General features: G+C 36.8%; 2 pseudogenes; one reads left to right on the forward strand and one right to left on the reverse strand.

Annotated features, from left to right (window-relative positions):
- Positions 1-4,645: 4,645 nt before the first annotated feature.
- Positions 4,646-4,930, reverse strand: LOC101697675 (large ribosomal subunit protein eL38 pseudogene; annotated as a pseudogene).
- Positions 4,931-9,445: 4,515 nt separating this feature from the next.
- LOC101705714 (protein kinase C iota type pseudogene) lies at positions 9,446-11,859 on the forward strand (annotated as a pseudogene).
- Positions 11,860-15,899: the final 4,040 nt, after the last annotated feature.

Genomic DNA, 15,899 nt, shown 5'->3' on the forward strand with positions numbered 1-15,899 from the left:
AGTTAGATGAGCTGGTCTCAAATACTCTATTGCTCCATGGACACTGTTGTCAATTTCTGCTTTCTGCTCTGCTCTTAGGACACTCACATCCCTTTGTTTGCTGTAGAAACATTTGCTATAAAGCCAAACTGAAACAGAATATGATCATGGATTAGAAAACAGTATTTTGGGCAGGGGATTTAGCTCAGTGGTTCCGCCATCTGCCTCACAAGCGCAAGGACCTGAGTTCGATCCCCGGTACCAAAAAGGAAAACAATATTTTTTAAGTTAACAGAAAGTTCTCAGGATATGACTTATTTGAAAATGTATACTATAAACTCACAGTGAAATCTTTAAGACTTAATTTTTAAAAGGTGTGTATGATAATGGTGAGAAATGCTATAAATAACAAAATGTTTTTCTCAGGATAACTCTATCTAATGGAATTTTTTTAAAATGACTATATTGTGCTAAGTAATGACAAGGGAAAATAAAAGACATTTTAACACCAAAAGAATGAATAAACTTAGCTGATCAAGATGCCGTATGTAAATGTACCATCACTCCATCACAATGAATACCTTCATTATGTAGCTATAATAATGAAAAAATTTAAAAATAAATAATGTGCTACTAGCCTGAATTTTGTTACACTGCCACAAATGGTAAAATTTGAATTTAGTGGTGAAAACTCTGGCTTGGCACTGAATTTTAAAGACTTGCACTTGGGAACCACTGCAAAAAGCCATGCAGTCACTTCATTGTACACTGTCTACAAAATCTCTCTGCCTGGAACTGTACACCTAAAAGCTGTCAGGGCCTTTGTGTTAACTTCCAGCCTCCAGTGTGAATCAAGATGTATAGGATAATACAGGGGAAACAAATCTGTGTGCAGGTAGAGAACACAGACACAGCTTGTAAACTAATATGGACAGGGTTCTGGGAGCTACTTTCAGTGACAGATATTAGCTGTTTGTGGTTGGTTTGCACACATTGTTTCTGATCAAAGACATTTCTGTAATACAATTAAACTTTTCCTGCTGCTAGACATGCATATAACACTCCTGTTAGGAGTCTGCATTAAATTTTGCACAAAATTTGCAGTAATTTCCAAAGCACACAATTTATTGGAAAAATCTTGCTGACAGGAGGTCTAGGTTCTGTGCCTAATTTTTTCATTCACTGGCTCTGCAACTGGCAACAAATCACTAAATACTTCTTGGCTTCACTTTTCACTAGTAAGAAAAGAGGACTAAGACATTTCACTCCAAGCCTCAGCGCCTTTAAATTCTACTTGCCAAGATCTGAGTTAATGGCTTATATATGAAGGACTTATTTTATTTTTAAAGTTTTAGTTTTCTTTTTTCAATTATATATTTTCTGAGCATTATAGAAAAGATGAAAAATAAATTAAAACTATAAAGAAAGCATAAATAATAATTCTAACACCCAGAACAAGAAGGCTGACAATGCTATTAAAACTTTTACAAATATATTTTCTTTGTTTATAAAATATTGCATATAAAATTTTTATTTTTCTTGATTTTCTATTTAATTAGATATTTTCCAGAAACATATCATTTAAAATACAATGTGTTTTTAATTGACTTAAAACTAATATATATTTATTATAGAATGTTTGGAAACATCATAGAAAAACAGACAGAAAAAGAATTCATAGTTTCCAAAGGTTAATTCCAGTTGATATTTAGGTGTAAATATTCCATTATAAAATTTTACCAAATGATAGTTTTACATCATAGAATGGTGACGTATTATCTCATCAGGCATTTCACCAAATGTGTTATACTATCTTTTGCTGTGTCACACTTAGGTTTCTAATCTAGTCTGATATTTTTAAATATTAGCATTATTCTTTTATTAATAATCTGAGCTTTAGTACTAACTGGGTATATTTCAACATTTCATATTTAAAGCTATTATTTTGCCCTAATAATTATTGCAACTATAACCGGTACTCTTGTACTAGACATTGCCCCAAGTAATTTACATCTATCATTTCATCCTCATGACAATTCTGTGAGCACTATTTTATCCTCCTGTTACTGATGAGCCAACTAAACATGGAGAGCTCAGTGACTTCTCTCAAGTCACATGACTGGTAAGGAACAGAGCCAGATCTGAAACCTCTCAGACATCAGACACCAGGAGGCTGTACTACCTCCTCAGTATGCCAGACAGTGACTAAGACATTTGTTTGATTACACAAAGTCTTATTTAGTCCTCTGAACAGCCCTTGGCAGTAGGGGGTTTTTTTCCAATGTTTATTTTTATTAGTATATGTTTGCGGTACATACTAGTGGCATTCCTCTTGGGGAATTCATACATGTGTATAACACATCTCAATTCTTTCTGCATTCCCTTCCTTCCTCTCCCTCCACCCCTCCCTCCATCTCTTCATCCTCCTCCCATGTGCAAAAGATGTATCTCCTTATTTCCTATCTTTTATCTTGCTTTTTATTTTGTTGTGGATTTCTCATAAGAGAGAAACTATGTGATATTAAAGCTTGTGTGTCTGATTTATTTCACTTAACATGGTCTCAAGATTCATCCATTTTCCTACAAATCACTCTTTTATCCTTTTCTATAGAAGAGTAGTACTCCTTTGTGAATAAATACCACATTGTATTTATCTTTTTATCTATTGGTAGACATGCAGACTCCTTCCAAGATGTAGCTATTATGTTGTGCTGCTATAAACATGGTTATGCATGTGTCACTGTAATATGATATCTTTCACTCTTTGGGGAAAATACCTAGAAGGGTCTGGAATTTCTACTTTAGTTTGATGAGGACTCTTCACACTAATTTCCATGGTGGTTGTACTAGTTTACATTTCTATCAACAATGTAAAAGAGTTCCTTTTTCACTGCAGCTTCACCAGCATTTGCTATTATTTGATTTCTTGATGATAGCCATTCTCCCTGGAGTGAGATGGAATCTCAGTGTTGTTTTAATTTGTACTTAAATGGCCAGAAATACTGAACATTTTTCCATGCATTTAGTAGCCATTTGTACTTCTTCTACGGAGTGTCTGTTCCTTTCAGTTGCTCATTTTTTTATTAGGTTTTTTACTGTGAGGGCATCTAATAGCTATTAGTTCTTTGTATGTTCTAGGTATATGTCTTCTGTCCAAGAAATAGCTGGCCAAAAAATTTTCCTATCCTGTAGGTTGTCTCTTCATTCTGTTGATTGTTTTCTTTGCTGTGCAGAAGCTTTTTAATTTGATATGATCTCATTTGTTGATTCTTGGTGTTATTTCTTGTGCATTTGGGTGCTGTTCAGAAAATGCTTGCCTATGCCTCTGTCTTCAAGAATTTTACCTGTTTTATCATTCCAGCAGATTTAATATTTCTGTTTTAACATTTAGACATTTGATCCATTTTGATTTTATTTCTTCTGCATGTGGATAGCCAGTTTTCCCCACACCATACAAGGTTACAGTGGTGAAAACAGCATGGGACTGATACAAATTAGATGTTTGAGTCAGTGAAACAGAATAGTGAATGCAGAAACATCCTCAGGAACATTCTGGTATCTGATTTTTGACAAAGGGGCCAAAAACAAACACTGGAGGAAAGAGCCCCTTTAATAAATGGTGCTGGGCACCAGGGATTTAGCTCAGTGGCACCACACCTGCCTTGCAAGCACAAGGTCATTGGGAGTTTGATCCCTGGTACCAAAAAATAATAATAATAAAAATAAATAAATAAAATGGTGCTGGGAAAACTGACTATCCACATGCAGAATTAGATCTTATTGTCCCCATTTAGCAAATAAAAAAACTGAAGCTTAATGAAATTAAATAACTTGCTAAGAAACTGAAGTTACCAAATGATAAACAGCACAGAATCCCATTTTTTAAATCATTTTATAGAGTTTAATATACTTTTTTCATTGTTTTAACTAATTCAATTTGGTTTATTTTGTCCACGGGTTTATTTCCAAGCTTTCTACTAATGTATCTATTTTGTGGTGCTGGGAATCAAACCTAGGGTCTCGTGCATTTTATGTAAGTGCTCTACCACTGAGATACACTCCCCAGGCCAAAACACTCATCTATCCTAAAATAAATAGGTCCTATTTTTAATTTTACTAATGACAACTTCATTTTTTTCACAAAATCATACCTAGACCTATATTATTCAATTTCTCAGAACCAACAATAGAAGTATATCTTTTTAATTTCTGCTGCTCTAATTCATGGGGATAATCTTTACTCCTCAAATACTTTTTAATCATTATTAGTATAATCTAGCAATAAATTCTAACTGATGAGTAAATATATTACTTAATAAATACATAAAACATTAAGTTTGTTAAACTAAACTGTTTTCACATTGTACATCTTTTCAGAAAACCTAAAACAAATATTCAACTATATAAGTAGGCTTTACAAAATGTATTTAGATGAATCAGTTAAGCTAATTCTAGCTGCACAAGAGTTATCTTTTATATCTACATCCCACTCTGGAGCTCTTAGTTTCATCTTCTGTCATATTGTAACCCCAGTTCTAGGCCCACTTCATTTGTATACCTTGTACATTTCTTTTCTTCCTGCCTTGATACTTATATAAGATTGTTTCCTTTGTTGATTACCTCAATATTTTTTCCTGGGTAAGTCTGAATATAAGGCTCTTTTCAATTTTTTTTTTTTTGACTTTCAAAGCTTTTTAATACACTTCACATCAGTCTGGCTGGTTGATTTCAGCTCCTTTACTGCCAAGCCTAGGGGCAGGGACTGCTTCAGTTTCTCTGCCTTTTCTTTGTCTGTGATGACCAAGGTGTAAAGATATCTGCTGCATCAGACTTTAAACTTCACATTATCTTTGTTCTCCTTGATCTTGACAGATTGGGCATCCTTCCACCTGGCTGTGAGCAGAAAATCTTTGATTTCCTCAATTTTTCGAGGCATGGCGACAAGGCACTCAGAAGGCTCAGACATGTACCGCCAGAGAGAGAGCCACCAGTAAGAATCCAAGACAACGCAAAAGTTTCAGTTATTTTTCTAGAACCATAATGGAATCTTTTAATATGCCTACCAGTCTTTTTTAGCTCATCTATTACACTTATGTTTATATCTTTTGCTCCAACATTTCTCTCACAAACACAAATTATCTGTTTGTTGAATTCTCTGTCTCTCATTTTTATTATCTGCTTTCTCATTTTTTATCAATTTTCACATTCTGGGAGATTGTGTCTTTATTGATTTCATTTTCTATAATGTTAAATCATCACTTTTGCCTCCAGTGTAAACTTTAATTTTAGCATTTAATTTTTAATGTAATTTAAGTATTTTTTAACATTACTCATCTCCCTTTTTACTTCACCCTCTTGTGTTTTCATCAGAGCCTTTCCCGCTTTATAATTTTTGTCTACTATTATATGGGGGCCATGTTTCCCTGCATACTATTGAGAGTATTATTTCTTCATAGTTTATTCTAATCTTCCTCAAAGATAATCGGTATCTGTTCTCTTCCCTTATTCATAGCATTTTCCCATTAGCTCTGTGTTGGTTGTGAGTTTGATTCCCCTTCTTCATGCTTGATGAGGAAATATTCCTTAGTCATGGCCTAGTTCTGTGTCCACTAAAGTAATACCCAAATCCCAGTCCAGTTGCAAGTTCCTTGTTGTCATCTACCTAGAGCAGCACACTCTGCTCTGCTGAGGGGACAGTCCCTTTCATGTCTTCCTAGTTCTGTAGTTCTCAGAGGCAAGGAAGGCAAGTTACTATTTATAAAATGCACTGCTGTGTCTGTCTTTCTGCTATTTTTAGTCCTTTCTTTCCAGAATATTTCACAAGATGCCATTGGCTGGTATACATACCCTGAACTTCCTTAACACTAATCTCTTAAGAATAGCTATTACTGATCTTTCAAATAAATTGACATATGAAGGGAACAACGGAAAAGATGACCTGACAACCTCAAACAATAGCACACAGAGGGCCGGGGATTTAGCTCAGTGGTTCCGCTGCCTGCCTTGGAAGCACAAGGTTCCAAGATAGATCCCCAGTACCAAAAACAATAGCACACAGAGTCTTTCTGTGATTAGGAGTCCAGACGCTAGAGTCTAACAACTTGGGGAAGAGAAGGAGGGAGTTCTGAAAAGTTCTGAAGGGTGAACTGGAGCCCACAGGGACAGTGAGGTGACAGACCTCACTGTCAGAAGAGGGAGGTGGCAAACTGTGATTTCTCCCTCAATCCCAGCTCACACCAAGAGAGAGGAGCCTCAAGCCTACAGAAGTGCAGTAATGGTGATGGGAGGGGACCTCCCTATTTCCAGGAAGAAACGCACTAGTGGAGCACAGCAGTGGATGCTGTGGGCTGTGGCAACTGGGTCCAGCCACCTCCATTTACGTGAGAGAGGAAGTTGCAGCATTTTGGCCCAGTACCCAGTTCTTCCAGAATGGGGCACAGTATTGTTAATGATCCCTCAGCAAACTACATATTGGAGCCACAAGAAACCCAATTAATAGCAACCGCCATGACACTTTGTCTATAATAATAAAATCAGCATCAATTATAGCATTAAATATGAACTGAATGTTGTAAAATCTAAGGACCAATAATGTACCAGACTTTTCCATAGGAAAGAAATGTATAATTACAGTATGAACACTAAGATAAGTCAAATATTGTCCTATTATTGATCTACAATAAATATCTACTAAATGGAACCAACTTTATTTCTACTAACAATAGCACAGTATTACTCAACACCAATACTGTAACTATTTATCTAGAGATTCATGAAGCTTAGTTGTTATTCTAGTAAAAGTAGAGGGAGTAGAAAATGAAAAAAAGCAAGATTTGAAAAACTAATTGATGGGGGGCTGGGGATTTAGCTCAGTGCCACCACACCTGCCTCAAAAGTGCAATGTCCTGAGTTCAATCCCTGGTACTAAGGGCAAAAAAAAAAGAAAAAGAAAAATTAACTGATGAGATATGAGAAGGATGAAAGAAAATATTATAGGGGACCTTCTTAAGGATGAAAAGAAAATTAGTAGTGCTAAAGAATAGTCACTGGAAAGAACAGACAAGAAAATGAAGAAAAAAGATAAACAGCAAAAACAAGAGAAAAAAAAAGAGAAAAAGGCTGGAAGATAAAAGGCAAATATTAAATGTAAAGAACAGAAAGAAAGAGAGATAAAAACCCAAACCCTGAAAAAAGAAAAAGGAAACAAAATAGGAAAAACAAAGACTTGAGTTGAGGAAAATATTACTGTGTTATTGCATGAGTGGTTTCTTTCCATGATCTGCAGTTTGGGGATCCACACAGACATGATTTTCTATGCCTAGCTTTAGGGCCTATGGGTTTGTGAGGTGTTCCCCTTGCACTGGAGGCCTGGCTGTTTGTTCCTCCCCAGACTGTGGTTACTATTCATGCCAAGATGTGTCCTGCTTGTTTCAATAGATGGGGACTTAATGTCCATAGCCATGGGTTCTGGTTTTCCCTTCTTGTCCCAGGTGTTGTCTTCAGCCAGCCTCTGTCCCACTGATTAGTCTTTACCTGGGGTGCCCCAGGCTGTGATCCTTTTGGGGCGCTGCTCACCACTACTCCATCACAGAATGACTATCTCATGTTGGGGAGGTGCTGTTCCTCTTGCACAAGTCAGCTTTCTCATGTTCAGGTGGGGGGTTAAGGCACCACTTTGGGCCAATTCTCTCTCATCAACATGGTTATACTGATTGCATAAGCTCTTCAAAAATCAAAACAAAACCTACATGCTGAAAGGTTATAGCTTCCTCATACTTAGAAAATGCAAACTAACCACTTGGGACACAAGGTACATGGATTGCTTGGGATAGGAAGACAGGAAGCGATTATAAGTGGCCACAAGGAAAGCTTCAAATGCTATATATATGTGCTCATTGTCACCACTGTGTTGATGGTTTCTAGGGTTTACAAGGACTCTGCCTTGCAGTCACCATGTGCTGTCCTGCCTCAGTCTACTGTGTTTCCCAAAAATAAGGCCTAACCAGAAAAAAAGACAGCCCAGATCAGCCTATCCTTGCTTTACCTGTCATTTCAGAGTATCCATCAAGCAAGAGAATAGTGAGGTATATTCTTCTGCATGACACTGGCCATCACCACAGTAACAATCAGCTAGGGCTGGCTCCATTTAGGTCACTCCAGTTAGGTGTTATTTGGGGAGAAACACTATATTACTATACTGAATGCTATACTTTGGTGTTAAGTTCATTAGAAAAGAATGAATAATCATCTGTGTGCACCTCAAAGCTACAGCCTGCTATGAATCTACCACCATCCCCCTAGAAGATACACATTTAAACAAACAATCGTATCTGTTAAGAAAAATTATTGTGTACACTATCAGTTTCTCACACTAGAGAAACTATTCGGTATTTACACATGTGTGTCCTATTTATTTCACTTAAGAGTATGGCTTTGATAGTATAAACAAGGGTTAAAATGATTAAAATGAGTAATTGATAATTTGAAATAGTAAAAAAGGTCCAAAGATGAAGGGGTGAAGGGAGGGGAAGGGGAAAGGAAAGGAAGGAAAGGAAAAACTATGAAAAAAGAAAAAAAAATGTAAATGATGTCTACGTAAATAGGGAAGGGTGCACAGGTAATGGGGAAAAAATAAGAACCAAGATACATCATGTACAGATACAAACACCCAATGATAAATGTAAACGAACTGTATACCTAAAATGTACCAATAAAGGAACTTAAGAAAGAAAAATTATTGTGGAAATTTCTAGAAAGTCTCAGTACTACCCAATTAAATGGAAATGATGATATAATCCACCCAGGAAAGAAAAGCATCCTAAAATTTCACAATTCTCTAAGTGTAAATCCTCAGCACTGCATCTTAAGAGAAAATGCCTCCTTTATATGTAAAAGACCCCTCCATACTGTGCCCATCACATGCAGTGTCAATGCACACATTATTTTAAAAGTGAAAATGTCACCAGTGTCTGATATCACAGAAAGTATTCCTAGTTTTGCTGTTTCTAAATAGCACACTGAATCAGACAGGATGATATGTGACTCTAATCCCAGCACTCTGAGTGGATGAGGCTAGAAGATCACAAGGTAGAGTCCAGCCTGACCAATTTTGTGACAGGGAAACCCTTAGTGCCTATCTGAAAAACAATGTCTAAGGATATACACGTAGTTTGTTGTAGAGTTGCAGGGTACAAGCCCCAGCAATGCAGAAGTAAAAAATTAACAGATAGATGACATATAGATAAAAAGATTCACATTTAGGTAAAAATAATAAAATAAATAAGTAGCCACTGATTTATTTAGTATGAAGAAAAACATGGGCCATAGGGTTTTCGTATCACAGGGGGAACTTCGGTTGCGGAAGCCCAAGACATGACCTCACTTCCTTGGCAACATCTCCAAACAGAACTTGGAACCCTTGCTAACAGACATCACAATCTAGTAACTGCCATTTCCTGAGCTCACTTGGCCGGAGACAGTCAACAGCGAACATGAGCTGCTTCTCCATTTCAAGAGGCCACAGCCTCTGGACCCCAGGCAGAGAAAGTTTCTGTGAAAGACTAAGAAGACAGCTGATTCCATCCAGACACCACAGGCCACACTGCAGCAGTCACACGACTGTCACAGACACCCCAGGGATGGTCTCCCCGGGAGTGACCACAGTGACCTACCAAAATCAAGGTACCCCAATGAAGCCTCCCTAAGCCCAAATACCAATGGCACAGAAACTGGGAAGAGTCCAGGGCAAGTATTACCAGGCCCAGAAACACCCAGTAGCTCTGGTCAGGTCTCCCCAGAGCCAGGCACAAAAAACTAGAGAGTCAAAGTCCAGGTGGGGAGACCGAAGTCACATCCACCGGCCCCTGAGAGACTCTGAGAAGCCTGGTGTACATCCACCCAGGCCTGGCCGCCACTACTGGACACATCTTCACAGAGAGCCTTGCAGAATTCCGGCCAGTGTGTTCCCTGCAGTCAGTCAGGCTGCTCTCTTTCTCCAAGCCCTTCCTGCCTGTTTCCCTGGGCAGCCAACCCGCCTATGGTCCCTTCTTCCCAGGCACCTCCACCACCCACACCTCTACCCAATTGGCCCTGATTTTGGGAAGAGACATCATGACAACATCTTTTGAGAATTCCAGCTCCATTGAGGGCCTGTGTGATAAAGCTCAAGATGTGTGGTGTTTGGACAACAAACAGCTTTTCACCACAGATTGGGTAGGTGAGGAAGGAGACTCATACACTGTGTCACCTCAGCTGGAGTTAGAACAAGCCATTAGGCTTTCTGAGCTACAGAAGGATTCTGAGCTTATCACCTTATGTACCAGAACATCCTAAAGTGCCTTGTCCAGGAGAGGAGAAATCCATCCACCACAGAGCTGCAGGCTGCTGGAGAAAGCTGTATTGCATGAATAGCCACATTTTTCAAGCCAAACACTTCAGCAGGCGAGCTCACTGTGCTGTCTGCACAGACCATGTAGGGGGACTTGGCCGCCAGGTGTATAAGTGCAGCAACTGTAAACTCTCAGTTCACAAGAAGTGCCACAAACTTGTCACAATTGAATGTGGGCAGCATTCTTTACCATCAGAGACCATGGTGCCAGTCGATCCATCATCCATGGCTTCAGACCCTGCACACACAGCGATCCCACATAACCTTTCAACTCATGAGGCTTTAGAACAAATTGATGAAGAGAATGAGGCAGGGAACAACAGGAAAAGTGGCAAAGCTTCACCTAGTTTAGGTCTTGAGGACTTTGATTTGCTCCGAGTGATTGGCATAGGAAGTTATGGGAAAGTACTGTTAGTCCAACTGAAAAAATCAGATCATATGTATGCAATGAAAGCAGTGAAAAAAGAGCATGTCAACATTGATTGGGTACAGACAGAGAAGCACGTTTTGGAGCAGGCATCCAACTATCCTTTTCTAGTTGGACTGCATTCTTGCTTCCAGACAGAAAGCAGAGTGTTCTTTGTTCTAGACTATGTAAATGGCGGGGATCTGATGTTTCACATGCAGCAACAAAGAATACTTCCTGAAGATGTCAGGTTTTACTCTGCAGAAATCAGTTTAGCATTCAACTATCTTCATCAGCGAGGGACACTGTATAGAAATTTGAAATTGGACAATTTATTACTCTATTCAGATGAGCACATTAAACTCACTGATTACTGCATGTGTAAGGAAGGCTTACAGCCAGGAGGTATGACCAGCACTTTCTGTGGCACTCCTAATTACCTGGCTCCAGAAATTGTAAGAGGGGAAGATTATGGTTTTGCTGTGGACTGGTGGGCTCTTGGAGTACTGATGTATGAGATGATGATCGGAGAGTCTCCATTCCATCTTGATGAGACCTCTGATAACTCCGACCAAAACTCAAACAATAATCTCTTGCAAGTAATTTTGGAAAGAGACATTCTCATACCTCTTTTCCTGTCTGTAAAAGCTGCAAGTGTCCTGGAGAGTTTTCTCAACAGGGACCCAAAAGAATGACTGGGTTGTCATCCTAACAGGGGCTTTGCTGATGTTCAGGAGCATCCATTCTTTCAAAATGTTGACTGGGACATGATGGAGAAAAAGCAGGTGGTCCTTCCCTTTAAACCAAATATGTCTGAGGAATTTGGTTTGGACAACTTTGATTCTCAGTTTACTGATGAACCTGTCCGGCTCACTCCAGATGATAATAACAATGTGAGGAAAACTGGAGGATATGAATTTGCAGGTTTTGAGTATATCAATCGTCTATCCATGTATGAAGAAGAATGGGTCTGATCCTCATTTTTCAATTATGCATTCTGCCTATGTTGTCATTTAATGCTCAGAAAAACTTGTTTCCAGCCTGGATTCAAACTAATCATTTCATAGTTGACCAGAAGCTAATTTTATTTTTGTAGTTATATTTAGATGTAATACTTAATTCTTATAGTCTATAATAGTTAATATTGAATTTTTTGTTGATAAATAGAAACATATTCCATTTGTTGAGTGGAGACAGAAAGTATAATTCTTTTTCTAGTTATTTACTATCCAGGAAAATAATTTGTCTTTTAAGTAGAATGTCTTACTTATGCTTGTTTATCTCAAACCATATTACCTATACTTTTTGGACCCCAGTTTATGTATTCTTTGGGGAATCCAAAAAATTATAACAATTTTTAACTAATCTGCAGAAAACATATATATATTATAGTTCTATCTCCTTAGTTAAGTTTTTTTATTTAGTAGGATAACACATGAAATACATAGTAGAATTCATTTCAGGGGCAAAGTTCTTCAAAATATTTTTATTGAAATTATTGGTTAGCAATTTATTATTTAAAGAATTGCCACATATAGCATTCCTGTCTTAGTACTATTTTTATGCAAAGGACTTGAAAAGTAACCATTATTGTCTAAATAAGTTACAATGATACAATCTCAGTAAAATTTAATTTTAGGTAAACTATCTAGTTTTAAATTTAAAATGATTTAAAATTTGTAGGCATTTAATAAATTATCTTTTTATCTTTTTTGAGGTGCCCCATTTCATTAGAAATGTAACTTTTCCAAAGCTTTTAAGCACATATTGTCTTTTCTTCAATTTTCAAGTTTAAAGTAATAAAAACGTAAAGGAAAATGTTTACAGACATTCAAATCTTCATTTCTGAGGCATATATGTTTCTCTTAATGCCTGGAACTTGTTTTAAAACAAAAGGCAGTCTTCACAACATAAAATTATAGAGAACTCTAACATATAAGAAATATGTTTATGATCTTGCTTTTAAGCATTGCTCTTTGCTGTAGGACATTTCAGAATGTAGAATAATCACATAGGGCATTTGTTTAACATATTTACTATTGAGTCCACATTAGGACTCTTTTGGGCCTTTGGACCTCATTTTGAGAAGAACTATCTTTGAGGTATTCTTTTGTCCTCCAGTTAAATAATAGAAAGTGTATTCATGGTATAATATTTTAAGATGGTATAAGCAGCAATTTACACCTTTATGAATATTTTTGAACAAATTTTAAATGAATGACTTCATTAGATATCTTCCTTGCTCTCCTCAACAAAATCTTACCAGTTTTCTAGCAAAAATATACAAAGGATGAGCACTTTTCTTTGATGAGGTTTTAACATTTATTCAGGGTGGTCTTTTGTTTTTAAAATTTTTAAGTAGTAAGATTGACTTGCATATTTTATGCAGAATTGCATTACAAATATTTTTTAACTGTATTCTATTTTTTTGCAGTCTTTAAGTGTCACGCCAGTTCTTTTCATTTTATATAGAAGGTCTTTCAAAATATTCACCAGAGGGCCAGGGAAGTAGCTCAGTGGTTCTGCCACCTACCTGGCAAGTGGAAGGACCTGAGTTTGATCCCCGGTACAAAAAAAAAAAAATTCACCAGGAATAAGGCAGTTTACAGTCAGAATGGTTGGCATTTTGGTGTTCTAGGAAATAATTTATTTTGCATAAGCCTATCATCAGATCATTTTATGCATATGACGCCTGAATTAAATTTCAAGCATCTTGTTCAGTGCTGGTATATTTACTTTATAAATTTGTTTTGTTTTGATTTTTGTCATGTAGAATACTGCCTTGGTCATCATAATGTAATCTGTATTTGTGTACCTTCATTTTCATGTTTAAAATCTTTAAATAAAACATTTAATAAACATCAAAAATGCAAAACATCTTAAATTTTAGGAGTATGAGAATCATCTGCAGGTGACTCGGTCCCAACTCCAGAGTTTCTGACTCTAGGTCTGAAGTAAGGCTCTATATTTTCCTTTCTAACAGGTTCTCAAGTAATACTGATGCTACTGATCTGGACCATACATTCAGACCCACTGCAGTCAAGGGCTATATATTCCCCAAAGCAGATAGTAGTCAGAGTGAAGAGTGCTATTTTTCTTGTTGTTTCCAAGTCATACCTGTACCATGAAGCCAAACTGGAACATATTTTCTCTGGGTGGAAGGGATTAAAAACATCTTAAATATTTTATCTGTTCATTTTGGCATTCAAGAGTGGTCATTGTGGATATTTTGCTGAGATGAGATAGGATTTTTAAGGGCTGATAGCTACATACCCTTTTAAACAAGAGTTGGTAAACACCATTTTTAAAAAATAATATCATATTCCTTCAAATGGATGTTCCATAATTGCTTCATAATTCTTTTAATGTTATGCTCTTAGGCTATTATCAATTTTTCAGTATTAGTAAGTACAGCCACATTGAGGACCTTTATAAATGAGGTCATTTCTGCACTTTCAATTATTTTCTTAGATACTTTATGAAAAGTATCTAATAACTATATGACCCCTTTTATGGCTATAGATAAAAATTGCTAAGTTGTTTCTTTAGTATATGGCACACTAATATATACAGGCTATTCTAACAGGGAGAAAATACTATTTTGTTAATAAAGTATAGAAAAATGAGTCATTATCATTTTTGTTTAGTTTGCTTTTTTTTAGGTTTTTCTTGTCAAGAAATGTCCTTCTATTCTCTTTAATCAAAACTTTCCTGTCAGGCACACACCAAAACTAGAATAACAGAAGGGATCTTTTTACAATAGCAAAAAAAGATCAGAACTTCTCCCTTTATAATAATGAATAATGTACCAAAGAAGGACTGGCAGGAGGCTAATTTTGGCAGTATGAAAAGCCTTTTTGTGTTGCATCTTAAGGGGTCATGTTACAGGCCTGATCTTCCCTATCCAGTACCTCAAACCCTGTAACCTTTCCAGCAGCAAAACCGGATCTCTCATAGTGACCACAAATGCTCAGCAGAGGCTAAACACCAGAAAATATTGGTCCTAGGACAGGAAGTATAAATGGGGAAGAGAGATGAAGGGAACAAGAGATTTTAAAAGACCAGAGTCTTGGAGGAAATGGGAGAATTACAGGAGACCAGAAATGACATAATCTTTAGGTGTCTTCAAAATGGTGGACATACTAAGCTACCCTAGGGCAGGAAACTCCAGTTCCACATCTGCTCCTTGGAATAGCCAAGGAGTATGACAAATTGGTTATAGACTCTATTGCTGAATTATTCTTTCCTGAAGTACCAGCTACCTCTGGATACTGAAGAGCACTGGTTCTCAAACCTGGCTACAATGAGACTAATGTATGGAGCTTTAAAACAACTTCAACTGATACCCATGAACACAACTGGAAATTTATAATTGTTTAGAAATTCCCAAGATGGTGATCTAGAAAAAGTGATGAAAAGTTTGGTGAAAAAATACTCAATTCCAAAGTCAAAAACAGTTTGATTATTCTTCTTTGTAAGTGCTTAACCTATAGATGGGAAGAGTATTTTGTAATATACTGTACCACTGTCTTCTACAACAAAGAGTGCAGGCTTGGGAAATAAGTTTGAACATTTCTTCATAATCTATCCCCTTAGTCAGTTGAACGGTAGATTCGTATGTATAAATCAGATTAGGAACTGTGCATACTGTCGGACTTTACCAGCTCAGAGCTGATTGCTGGCCACTTACAAAGTGCCATGGAGCATAGCTTATGAACAAATTCTGAATATAGTATTGTCTCTCTTGTGCTTCCACAATTTCGGGTGTCTATTTAATGATGTATAAACAGAAAAGCTGAAATATAAACACTGATTTATCAAAGCAAAAGCCCTTTTGTCCTCTTCCTCTCAACACTTGTACTTATGTGTTTATAATAATTGCAAAGCTCATGATGATGGACTTAAAATTAGGTGAATAAAATAAAGCTCTTTTATTATTTTAAATTGAGGTTACAGAATTCTAGAAGGACTCTCTAAAGGAGTTTAAAATGTATTAAAACCATCAAAGGACATGTATGTAGGAGATACAAATAGTCTTTCAAATAAATAAGAAAAAAATAAATAACACAGTAGGGGAAAAAGTGCAAATGTTTTGAGCATGTACTTCACAGAAAAGGTTATTCAAAT

Source organism: Heterocephalus glaber, unplaced genomic scaffold (assembly GCF_053883595.1).
Source record: "Heterocephalus glaber isolate CG9 unplaced genomic scaffold, H.glaber_assembly_v1.0 deba00001472, whole genome shotgun sequence".
NCBI lineage: Eukaryota > Metazoa > Chordata > Mammalia > Rodentia > Bathyergidae > Heterocephalus > Heterocephalus glaber.